Here is a 13,575-nt window from a genome sequence, read left to right as displayed (position 1 = left end):
GCAACAAAATGATGAAAGAACGGGCACATTTTTTTCTCACAAGCTGGGTGGGTGGGTGTTAGTTAGTTAATTAGTTACTCGAAGGATTTCAAGATTTAATATGCACAAGCGGTAACACTGCAAAAGCAGCCCAAACCAGAAAAGACGGCTGGCAAAAAGTGGCTGACAAATTAAATGCGTGTGCATTGTACTTACTGAAAGCGGCGTTACTGATTTTGCAAATGTTTTTTTTCCCTCTGCTTAAAAAACATGATTATATACTACGCCGCGGGTTGGTATGCAGCGTGTAAAAACAGTTTGTTTGTCGCGGATAATTTGCCTTTTACTTTAACACAAAGACAATTTCCTGTTAGATTTGCCTTTGCGATGACAATTGATAAGGCACAGGGCCAAACTTTCAAAAAGATGTGCATGTATCTGCCAAAACCAGTTTTCAGTCACGGACAGTTGTATGTTGCTCTCTCCAGAGTTCCATCTTTTCATTCACTTACTGGTATGCCTGCAGGAACACATGCAGCGAGCGAGAGAGAGCGAGCGACACACACACGCATACAGGTGCGCGAGAGAGAGAGCGCTGGACGCATAAGAATAATAATACTTCATTACATTGATATACCAGTGTTTTCAGTATTCAAAGCGCTATCCACACAGGGAGAAACCGGGAAGCGAACCCATAACCTTCCACAGTCTCCTTACTGCAAAACAGTAGCACTACCATTGCGCTACAAGGCAGTTAAAGAATGCACCGGCCTCGATTTTGTTTTCACTTCTGTTTACAGCGATCGGATCGTAGCGTGCATTGTTGCAATGTTACTTTTCTTGGTGGCTTATTACATTATGGATGTTTCACATGTTAATTTTTTTCCCTGTGCTTAAAAGACATTAAAAAAGTGTTTCTCAACTGTGACTCCGGAACAACTCAGTACGCAAGCTATATTAAGCGTCAACAACGAAGACTCGCTTCACCTTAATGAACAAGTGCTGAAACTTATCCCTACCGACGAAGTAACTTTCACCAGCGTGGCCTCCATCGTCACAGACGATCCCGCTTTCAGTCATGGACAATTGTATGGTGCTCTCTCCAGAGGTCCATCTTTTCATTCATTCACAGTGGTATCCACAAACCCACCCCATTTGGACAACTGTGTCGTTCAGCAAGTGCTCACCCATCAATACATAATTATGTGGCGTATGTTACGCCGTGGGTTGGCTAGTTAATAATAATTTAAAAAATAATCTGGAGTGAAATCTTTATAACCAATTTGAACTAAATAATTTTGAGAGATACTGTGGAAGGATCGCATAAGAGATCTGTTTGGGAATCATCCCCACTTAGAATCGCCATCAAAATACGATGACTAATTGCGCAAGGCAGCTAACGTATTTACATTAATTCATCTTCTATTCAACGGCATTTGACGTCCACGAACCCATCCATTGAATAAGGTGATAACAAACCCACTGTGGTAGATCAGTTTGAATTTGCTCTGCTGCACCAAACATTCAAAGGTGTCAATCCGGAGCACATCAGAGAGGCTGAGAGACACGGCGCAGATCAGTCACCGGCACACCGACACACAGACACACACGGGACACTCCAAGGTGAGCAGTGCATGTATCAAGTGAGCATTGCACGTATCAAAGTCGGCAGTAAAGATCCTCTTGAGTGCTGAGGCAACAACAAAAAACAGCGGGATAAACACATCTGGACCTGCTGCCGAAAATGCATTTGCTTTTAACAGCAGCATCCCTCCCTCGTGAACACATCTTCAAGGTCCGGAGAGGCGATCAGTAAAAAGTTGTGTTAGTCACAGCACAGTGCAATAATAAAACATTTCCTAAAACATATAGTTGTCCAGTCTGTATCATTCCTAAGTAATCTTCCAGTTATAGAGGCGCAATCCCAGTTACTAGCACATTTCCGTGTAGCCCCCCCCCTTCCCCAACACTCAAATTAAGAACACATTCCACCTTATTAATTTAATTTTTAAAAATTTAAACTGCTAAACCCACCATCAACAACTACAATAACAGTTGAAATCGTCACTCAAATATTTTTTTTTGTTATAGACATAAAACAAGATGCCCATTTCCATTTGATATATCTTTACTAGTGTTCTCGCCTTGCTCGCTCTCGGTCCACGGTGGAATTTGCTGTTAAATGAAAAAAAAAAAAGAAAGACTGTTTTGGGTCACAATTCGTGGACGTGGGACCCGAACCCATGCAAGTCTTATTATGGAGCGGCAACGCTACCGCAACACCACTACTGTTTTCAGCAGGGTGAATGTATATAATGTATGTTTTTTTTATGTATGTATGTATGTAATGAAGTCAAAAACAATTATATATAGATGTATACTATATGACATACGTTCAGTGTTTGCATGAAAACGTTGCATGAGGCGAAGAATGGATATTTATGAGAGTATTATAGTGAGAGGTGTCGTCACCCGTATTACTAAAACTCTTCTTTGCAGCAGTATGCATTCTACAAGTCGGCATTTGTATGATGTATAATTTATAATTTTATTTTTTGCCACAAAGTATTATCAGGCCCAATCATTTAACATGTATGGATCATCCACAAACATTCATTTCAATGGGAATTCTGTCAAGTTTTTGAACTCTGTTGTTGCCATATGTACTTCAAACGGGAGCTCGATGAAAAGCACTAAGCAGACATGCACACAGGAATCGTCAAGCTTGGTTAGAAGCACCGAGCAGACATGCATAGTACTGAGATTGCATCATGATGGGGCTTCGATGCCTCGAACATGCGCACTGGGTTAACAGAGGCTTCGAAGCCTCGAGCAGATTCGAAGCCTCGGACATGCGTAGTACTGAGATTGCATCATGACGTGCTTCGAATGGGACTTCGAAGCCTCAGACATGCGTAGTCCTGAGCGCATGACGGGGCTCTGAAGCCTCAGACATGCGTAGTACTGAGATCATGATGGGGCTCTGAAGCCTCAGACATGCATAGTACTGAGATTGGATCATGATAGGGCTTCGAAGCCTCGAGCAGACATGGTCACTGGTTACTGAATCTTTGTGAAGCCTCAGCACACTCAAAGGCATTGACCTCTATATTTTGAGACTCTATCTGACACTTATCTATCTCTATCTCTAGTTATATTTTGCAATTCGTATTGACATTACACACTTCAGTTGATATAGTTAAACTACAATTCACATAGTTGCTGAGAAGTAATTATTGTTCTTGTGGATTGCTGTGATTTCCTTTGTCTGATACATAGTGTCAAAGATATATTGTCATATACCAACTTTATATATATAAAAATATTAGGTAAATCGTGCAACCTTTTTATGGAACGCTTAATTTTGTTCAAAACCGCAAGTCATATAGTATACATCTACAAATATAATTTTTTCATCTTCATTAGGAGAATACAACAATGATACTCTTGTGTCAATTAAACCAATTAAACGTGCTTATGTCAAACAACATATTTCTACATCCGCCGGAGTAAGAACAGTAGTAGTAGTTCAGTTGTGCAGAGCTCGTTAATTATCCTGATTAGGTGGCTCAATGGTATTGCAACTGTCTCTCAGTAAAAACACCAGGGGTTTGCATCGTTGATTCTCCTCTTGTGAAAGTTTTTTTTTTTCAATTCTTCCATTTAACAATATTTTCAGCTTGGACGGATAGCGAGTAAATCGAGCTGTTGAGGGAAGGTTGGGCCGCCATAGTTAATTGAACTGATTATAGCAGACTTGTCATCTTCTTAAAATGACTTTATTGATTTGATATTGACAATTAATCATAAGGTCAAAAACCAAGGAGGATATGAGTTTGCATGGACTGTGCTATTTCTTTTTCTTCGTGACATCGCATCAGTAGAGAGTGCGTGATGTTAACAATGCATTCTGTCCTAAATGACAGTGCACACGCTTTTTGATATTTCCGTGTTCATTTCCCATGTAGATATGTAACGTTTGGTGAGAATAAATAAAAAGTAACAACACATATAATAGTTATGTTGCATTGTTTATGATGAACAAAATTCATAGTTTATTTGTAATGTTCTATATATACAATCAATTTATTCCATTTCTGAAGGTGTACATTGTTGGTATTCTCCATTGCATTGGCCCCCGAGTGTAACGTGTGCCAGTACAACTGAGGGGTGGCAGACGAGCTCACGTAATGGGTGACAAGGCACATTCTCACCCTGATGCCGAGGCTCTTGTCATGAATATTCCCATCTTGTGCTTTTTCTCGTTCTTGCCAGTTTACTATTATTATTGGACACGTATGTAGAGGAAATGTGTGTCTTATTTTATGACTATGAAAGGAAGGACGGTAAAGCCTTGAATGAAACTGAGTGTTGATGCTTTGGGTAACAAGACACGTTAAGGAGCAGGGAACGTTAAATGTGACAGTGACTGTGGGGGATTGTGTAACTGAAAGAAGGTTTAAGAATACAGAAACGACAAAAGCTTAGTCTTTCAATAATTCTATTTACATCAATGATTTATCTGTTGTGCTGCAGTTCGGAAGATTACTTATTTACCCTCCCCCCCCCAGCACAGCCTTTGATAAGATGCATTCAGAAGGAAAGGATGTTGCTGACAAAGTCAGGTGCTTTTTTGAAAGTTTGGCTCCAGATGTGCTTATCCAGCTGCTCCTTCTTGTCAGTACTTGAGTGATCTTTATGCTCACCTCTGGATGAATTCGCAAAGTTTCTTTACAACTTTTTTGTCTCATTAACGCAGAAATCCCGAGGCTTTCCTAAAATTGCAGAAGACACTGTTGATGGCGCTGATTCTGTTTTAAAGACAGTTGTAAATTGGTTTTGCATACACACGCTTTTAATCACATTGCTTTTTGGAAATCAATAATACAAATCAGCTGCTGGAATCACAGAATAGTAAAAACGTTTAATGAGGAGTGTCTTGCGCATATACTGGTGTAATGACCACGTCGGCTTTAGTGAAGCGTTTCTTAGCCTTTCTGATATGATCGACATTGAGTAGAATAGATTTTGGATTGTTATAATACGTGCTACCTTACGCAAAATATGCTCATTTGTTACAAATTCTAGGTGGACACGATTCCACACCAAGGAAAAAGGTGCCCCATGTAAATCGTTCATAATGTCTCCAAAATATATTTGTTAACTTTCAGACAAGTACTACTTAACTGTTTTATACAAAATCCTTATTTTAATATATGTGAGCCCCAATTAGAATTTGAACTCGGGTTAGCGCACCTTATCGCTGTAGAAGGAACAACTGCTTTTACGCTTTGAGCCAAAGCACTTTAGCAGACTAGTCAGTGATCAAATCGACTGCTGACTGCGCAGATATCAATGACGTAATTTTGCTAACGTGCCTCAAAATTATGTGACGGGTGCATTTGAAGCAAGCCTCGAAGCGGTGCTGCGAGCTCCAGTGCTTCGAAAGCTCGACACAGTGTTGAAACCTGAGCATCGAGCGGCCCATCACTAGTTATATATCTCCTAGTGATTATTTTTGGTGGAGGTATATATACTTATTTGGTGCTGGGATAGTTTATGATTTTGGGTTTGGTGCAATTGTTTTTTTTGTATATACACACACTTGTTTTTGTGCATTTTTCTTTCCTGCTGGAGGAACGTCTTGAGCCAAGGATAAAAGAAGACAACCTTCATTATTGCAGTGTGTGTGTAGTTTTGTAGGAGTGCACTGTTTTTGTAAATGCACCATATTTTTCCTTTTTGTTTGTTTTTATTTATTTTTGAAGAAGTGTCAGTGTTGAAGGACTGTGTCTTAAAGCCCACCTGACACTACTGCATTTTGTTTGTACAGCACTCTTGTAAATATACTTGCACCATTCACCCTTCAATTTTAGTCTGTGTCTCATCTCTCCACTGATCCTGTTCGGTTCATGAACTATCAGATGTCCAAAGTGTAGGCTGGGGCCACTTCCCACTACACGGGATATCACAGTTTGGTGGCAGCGGTGGGATAGATCAAGTCAGAGAGAGAGAACATTATTTTTGAGCACAGACGAAGACTGTGGATACAGTATGGCTCCAAAGAAACAGCCTGGAGTGGAAACTCCTGATAATGGACGTGGAGTTGACTCCAGTACAGCTCAGGCTACGGAGGATACCATCAGCACCGGTGACATCAGAGTGGTGGAGATGCTCTTGCGTCAGGTCATTGCTGTCCAGGAGGACAAGGATCAGCGGTTGGAACGTTGTTTCAAGAGCCTCCAACACCAATTCACCCAGCTGCAGGGACAAGTGGATCTGGTGCAGCAGTCATGGTCGCAACTCTCAGAAGTACCTGCAGAGAGGAGCAGAGGTTCACCAATGAGAATCATGAATTATCCTCGCCTGATGCCGTTTGCCGAGCCTGAGGACATAGAGCACTATTTAACAACCTTTGAAAGGATGGTGACAGTATGTGGCTGGCCGAAGTCAGAATGGGCAGTCCGTTTGGTACCCTTGCTGACAGGTAGAGCCAGAGCAGCATTTTTGGCCATGCCAGCGGAGGAATCTTTGAGGTATGACAGCCTTAAAGGGGCCATCCTAGAAAAATTTGAAATCAGTACAGAAACATATAGAGTTAGATTTCGCTCTGTAGAGTGGGAGCATGGACAGTCTCCAAAGGAGCTGCTGGCACTCCTAAAAGAACTATGTACAAAATGGTTACAACCTGATAAACACAATGTGGATCAAATAATTGACTTTGTTTTGTTAGAACAACTTTTACAGGTGTTCGATGGCAGACTGAGGACCTGGGTGGAGGAACATTGTCCTAAAACCTCCAAGGAAGCTGCAGACCTTGCAGAGGTGTTTTTGGCCGCTCATCGTCCAAGGAACCTGTGAAGAGAAGACAAAGTCAGCATGAAACCTAGACCAATGGAACAGCTCAAAGGTATGTCTCGGGTTGATACGGGTCGTGGTCCAGTTAGTGCAGTCCACCTACCTGAGAGAAGAATTTATAGGGAAGGTGTGATTTGCTACGGTTGTAACCAGAAAGGCCACATTCATAGGAATTGCCCCAAGAAGAGAGAGACAAAGCTTTGTTTTGAACCTTGTCCACTGCCAGTGAAGAAGACTCCTTTTGTAAATAGGGAGAAGGTGGTGAGGGTTACTATAGCAGGACGGCAGCACAAAGCACTGATAGATACCGGAAGCACCCAGTCTTTGGTGAGACGAAAGTGTTTGGAGAGCCAAATGGTTAAGTCAGGGCAGAGGGTAGCTCTGAGGTGTGTTCACGGTGAAGAGGTCACCTATCCTCTGGTAAGGATAAACTTGGAGATAAAAGGTGTAGGTTACGAGTTGCCAATGGGAGTCGTGGATAACATGCCATACCCTGTACTTTTAGGGTTGGACATGCCGGGTATTGAAAACTTGCTACAGAGTGCTCTGCAGGCAGAGACACTTGTGGTCACACGGGCTCAAGCAGCCAGGCAGAAGGAGAGATCCCATGATAACTGGGATGAGCTGCCCTTTTCAATAGCTGAGAACCCACGCACGTACCATTAAGCCCGGAGTCAGAGGAGGCAAGAGAAGCTCTGGGGCGTTCCCCAGAAGGCTGATAACTTCGTACCTCCAACTATTCTTCCAGGAGATGCTGCTGACATCCCGAGTGATGTGGCCGCCGCTCAGCGTGATGACCCGAGCTTGTGTGTTTGTTTTGACAAGGCTGCAAGGGGACTCCAGGCTAAAGCCTGAGAAAAGTTTGTCATAAAGCATGACATACTTTACCACCAAGATGAGAGTGGACAGAGACTGGTGTTGCCAAAGGATATAAGGGATAGAGTGCTTTTTCTTAGTCATAGCAGCCCTTGGTCTGGACATATGGGGCAAGTAAAGACATCAGAACGGCTTGCTAGGCATTTTTATTGGCTGAGTTGGACAAAGGATGTGGCAAAATACATTAAAGAACGTGCAGAGTGCCAAAAAGTAGGACCTGTAAAAAGGGGAGATAAGGTGCCCTTAATACCACTGCCAGTAGTGGAAGAGCCATTTTCCAGGATTGCAGTCGATCTGGTCGGGCCTTTAGAGCGGAGCTGCACTGGTTATAAATACATTTTAGTAGTGTGTGATTATGTGACACGGTTCCCTGTAGCCTTTCCACTCAAGAAGACCAATACCAGCAGTATAGCTAGGACGCTTATACAGCTATTCTCCAGGGTAGGATTCCCAGAGAGCTTTTGACTGATCAGGGATCCAATCGGACTTCCAAACTTATGAAACAAGTGAACAGGTTTCTTAGGAATCAGGGGATTAAGGACCACACCCTATCATCCGCAGACTGATGGGCTTGTAGAAAGGTACAATGCTACATTGAAGCAGATGTTGCGCAAGTTTTGTAAATGAGACAGGGTCTGATTGGGATCAATGGTTACCCTACCTGCTTTTTGCATATCGAGAGGTTCCGCAGTCATCAACAGGATTCTCCCCATTTGAACTACTGTATGGTCGATTTGTACGCGCGGTCTTCTCAGTGTTCTAAGAGAGACTCTAGAAGGAGACAAAGACAGAGCAGAATCAAAGAATGTGCTAACTTTTGTGCTCAAGTTACAGGAGACGTTTGCTTACCTATCCCAGATGGTGAAAGAGAATATGGAGAAGGCACAAACTAAACAAAGTCATGGTATGACAAAGCCGCAAGAGAACGTAACCTCGCCGTGGGACAAATGGTACTTTTGCTGCTGCCTACTTCTGAGAGCAGCTTACTAGCTAAGTGGCAGGGGCCTTATACAGTGACAGCACAAAAGGGTCCAGTCACTTATGAGATTGAGATGCCCGACCATCCACGGAAGCCAAAACAGACATTTCATATCAATATGTTAAAGGCTTGGCATGAGAATACTAACCCTTCCTTCCAGTTTCTCATTCAAAGTGTCTTGGAGGAAGATGAGGCAGAGGAACAGTATTTGCCCTCCAGACCAGATACTGGAGTGTTGCATTCATTTGGACACCTGAATGACAAACAGAGACAGGATATTCAACAGATCATTACAGAGGGTTTGTTTGGAGCTCTGCCTGGTAAGACTGAGCTTATACAACATAATATAAGACTTACCTCCCCAGGTCCAGTGAGAACTGCGTATTTCCGCATCCCTGCACATTTGCAGGAGGTCTTCAAGGAGGAACTGGATCAAATGAAGCAACTTGGAATTGTTGAACCATCGGTGAGTGAGTGGTGCAGTCCTGTGGTACTCGTACCAAAGAAAAAATGGACAAATGCGTTTTTGTATAGACTATTCAAAAGTTAACGCAATATCTGCTTTTGATGCCTACCCCATGCCAAGGGTAAATGAATTAGTGGAGCAGTTGGGTCCTGCTAAATGTCTTACAACTATTGATTTATGTAAAGGTTATTGGCAGATACCACTGACAGAAGAGTCAAAGCCACTTACCGCATTTCGAGCGCCCGGAGGCCTATATCAGTTCACCGTAATGCCATTTGGTCTGCAGCTGCCAATTTCCAACGCCTGATGGACAAAGTGCTGCAAGGTGCAGAAGGCTACACTAAAGCATATATTGATGATGTGGTAGTGTTTAGTCAATCATGGGAAGACCACTTAAAGCACCTTGCTGAAGTTTTCGACCGACTAAAAGATGCTGGTTTGGTGGTAAACCCAGAAAAAACAGTTTTGGCCAAAGAAGAGGTGCAATACCTGGGTTACACCATAGGGGGCAGTATTATCCGTTCTCAGGTTGACAAAGTGGCTGCCATCCAGAATCGTCTGCAGCCAACCACAAAGAGACAGGTCCGTTCTTTTCTAGGACTGGTGGGGTGGTACCGTCTGTTCATTCTGAAATTTTCAAGTATTGCAGCACCCCTATCTGACCTGAAAAACCAAGCCCCTAGAAACATCAACTAGACAGAGAAATGTGAACATGCTTTTAATACACTGAAAAAAGTTTTCTGTGAGAATGTATTATTGCACTGTTCTGACTTTTCCAAACCTTTTATTTTACAGGTCCATGCCTCAGGGGAAGGTTTGGGGCGCCGCTTTAATGCAGGGGGGAAGGAGAAGAAAGGAGACCTATTTTGTTTATCAGTCGAAAGCTGTTTGATAGAGAAAAGAATTATGCAGTGTTGGAAAAGGAGGGACTAGCTATTAAATGGGCAATTGATAGTTTAAAATATTACATTTTGTCAACAGAGTTTGTAGTAGAGAGTGACCATAGGGCTTTGCAATGGATGCAGCGAATGAGACATTCAAACGCATGTGTGGCCCATTGGTATTTGTCGCTCCAACCTTATAAATTTCAGGTACGCTATGTGTCGGGAAAGAAAAAATCTTGTGGCGTATTATTTGTCCCGACCTTGCGACCTATAATCTTAAGGGGGGAGAGTGTGTGGTAATGCGCAGCCCTCACATTACCAAGTTTAAATTGAAGAGGCCTTGAAAGTGAAGCAGCAGCATTTATATGACTATAAGGAAGTACGCTTACCGTTGGTGTGTTGAGGGTGCTGTCGCAGGAACGCGGGGCCGTCTAGCGGGTGAGCGCTGTGAGGCGTGGTGTGTCTGGACATACTTGGAGCTGGTATAATGGCCAGTACGGGCTCCACCACACGTGTTCATTTTTACACGCCGATGTCCTCGCAGCCTGCCCAGTGCCAACACGTCTACCTCATGCACCTATCCTGGTAGACGGTAGTGGGGTCACGCCATGCTCCACAACACGCCCCAGGCAACTATGTATTTAATACCGAACCCCTGTGGGGTCGCGTGCACGTATAAGCCCTCCGGTACAGCCAACGGCTATGCTTAGCTCAAGCACGCCCGTAGCTGACTCACCAGTAAGTAAATCATTTCTTTAACATTATGGGATCCCCATCTCTGACTCAATCAAAATCTTTGAGGCGCTGCACTTTAAACCGCCTGCACTGGGCAGGCTGTGAGGACATCGGCGTGTAAAAATGAACACGTGCAGTGGAGCCCATACTGGCCATTATACCGGCTCCACGTGTGTCCATAAACACCGCGCCTCACAGCGCTCACCCGCTAGACGGCCCCGCGTTCCTGCGACAGCACCCTCAACACACCAACGGTAAGCGTACTTCCATATAGCCATATAAATGCTGCTGCTTCACTTTCAAGGCCTCTTCAATTTAAATTTGGTAATGCGGGGCCGGCTCATTACCACAGTCCCTCTCAAGTCACCGAATTTCACTCCATCACAGGACTGGATAATCTTTTGTGAAATCCAAAATGTGACTTCTTTGAAATAATCCAAGATTGAAGTGTAGGACAAAGTGGACATTTCCCATTCTTCTAGGCTTCTCAATAGCAGGCAAGGCCTGTTAAAACAGCAAAATTAAATTGGGGTGCAGACAGCTTCATCTTCCCCCAACCTACACTCCAGAACGTGACTGAACTCTATGTGTCAGAAATACAGCCTGTACTTCATCTGATAACAAAGATGTAAATCAGAGTTGAACTGATATCTTTGCAGATGCCCCTTTCAGGCCAGAAGGCAATGTGAATTTCCCATTGGGATTAATAAAGTATCTATCTATCTATCTATCTATCTATCTATCTATCTATCTATCTATCTATCTATCTATCTATCTATCTATCTATCTATCTATCTATCTATCTATCTAAGACACTAAAGTCTGAACAAAGAGATTTAATTCAACAAATGACAGCTGTGATAGATAAAATAACCCGCCTATGAGAAGGCACTGATTTTGTATCTGGAAGTGACTTCAATCCAATCATGAGAGATTACACATTTATTCAAAGACTAGCTGCACTCATCTCCCAGGGAAAACACTCTGGGGACACTCAAAGAAATTACCTCTTGCACTCTCTGAAACAACCTGTCTTTGAAACCACTAAGCTGATCAGCAGTTGTCTCTCTGGGGAGCTGAAAGTTGACAATCTCTTCTTTTTGGTGAACCTTAAAGCTGAGACTCACTCAGCTAAACCAAACACTGCCAGTGGGCTGAGAAGACTGAGAATCAGCTATTCAAGAAAGGAAAATTCCGCACCTAAACTCTTGTGCCAGAAAGAGCAATGCTTTTCCCTATGAAGTTACAGATAACACAAGGAACAGCCTAACCGAGAAAAGCACAGAACAACACAACAAAGGGCTACATTGCAAAGAGAATGAGAGCACTCCAATGCAAGAAGAAACCTCCATTTGAACCTGGAGTAACAAAAACAATAACAAACATCCATCCATCCATCCATCCATCCATCCATCCATTCATCCATTATCCAACCCACTATATCCTAACTACAGGGTCAAGGGGGTCTGCTGGAGACAATCCCAGCCAACACAGGGTGCAAGGCAGGAAACAAACCCTGGGCAGGGTGCCAGCCAACAATACCAAACAACTCCACACAACATTGGACATCACCTTTAAGACTTGGTCTCATAAAATTGTTTATCTGTGCCAAGATATTTTACAATGCTAAATAACAAGTAAACAGCCAGCCTCTTTGGTGTTCTATGTTTGTCTGGCTCATGTGGCAGTGTGTTGTCTTATATGTCATCATATACAGTATATGCAGTTATCAATAAATTGTATAATTCTGTTTTTTTTAGTGAGTGTGCTTCAGTTACCTTGATACAAGTCTAACAACTAAGGAAAATAAAGTAGGAGCCTTACTGAATTATTTAATTGATTACTGGAATTGAGGCAAAACTGATAATTAATTAACCAAATTAAATTCTCTTCCATGTTCCTAAAACGGATGCAAATTTTAATTACAACCTTAAAAAGATAGCAATAAAACAATAATGAAATCAAAATGTGAAGTCAAAAATGAAACTAATCTAATTAGAAGTATAGAGTTTATGGTTCTAGAACAGTTAAGACTAATGTTACAGCGAAGGGCTCTGAGAAACCCTAGTGTTTACAGCTCTTGTACTTGAATGCATACCCACTTAAATGCGGCCTCTGAGAAAGGGAAGAAGTGGGGTTTCCAGTTAAATAAATAAAGTAAAAAACAGAAGAGTACACAGAGGAATGACTATGGAAAAGTGGGACAAACAACTAATAAATGGGGAATAAAGGCACAAACAAAAGAAACTTAAAGAAGGCAGGGCTAAAAGTAGAGCATAAGTCAAATAATAAAAACAGCTAAACTTTACTTGGTGTTTTTTTCAGTTTAAAATGTTGGTATTCTTTATACTAAGCAGATATAGTTATACAAGTTCTTAAGTTCCAAAGAAAAAGGTGTGACAGATTAATTGCCAATTTGCCAAGCCTGTTACTCAGGATGGTAGACTCTTTATACTCAGGAGAGCATTAGTGTGTTTCCTCACATACTTTTATCTGTCCTGTAAATCCATGAATCAGCAAGTGCAAGTCCCATGTCACCCAGAGTCAGTCTTAAGGCTTTCCCTTGCTATGCCTTCAAGAATGTTTTTCTGTATTGTATATGATTAATCCTTTAGGAGGGGTTTAGCATGGCAAACACTATCTTAAATAAAGGTTGACTGATGTTAGAGTTTTCAGACTTTCATGAGTGTATTTTTATGACACCTCTTAATTATATATCTATATCTATCTATCTAATTACTTGGCTGACATGCTGAATGCAGTAGTGCAGATTCCTGCTGGCTAATCAGCTGCTTATG

Source organism: Erpetoichthys calabaricus, chromosome 13 (assembly GCF_900747795.2).
Source record: "Erpetoichthys calabaricus chromosome 13, fErpCal1.3, whole genome shotgun sequence".
NCBI classification, from domain to species: Eukaryota; Metazoa; Chordata; class Cladistia; order Polypteriformes; family Polypteridae; genus Erpetoichthys; species Erpetoichthys calabaricus.
The sequence above is the reverse complement of the archived record's forward strand: the minus strand, read 5'-3'. Positions refer to the sequence as shown.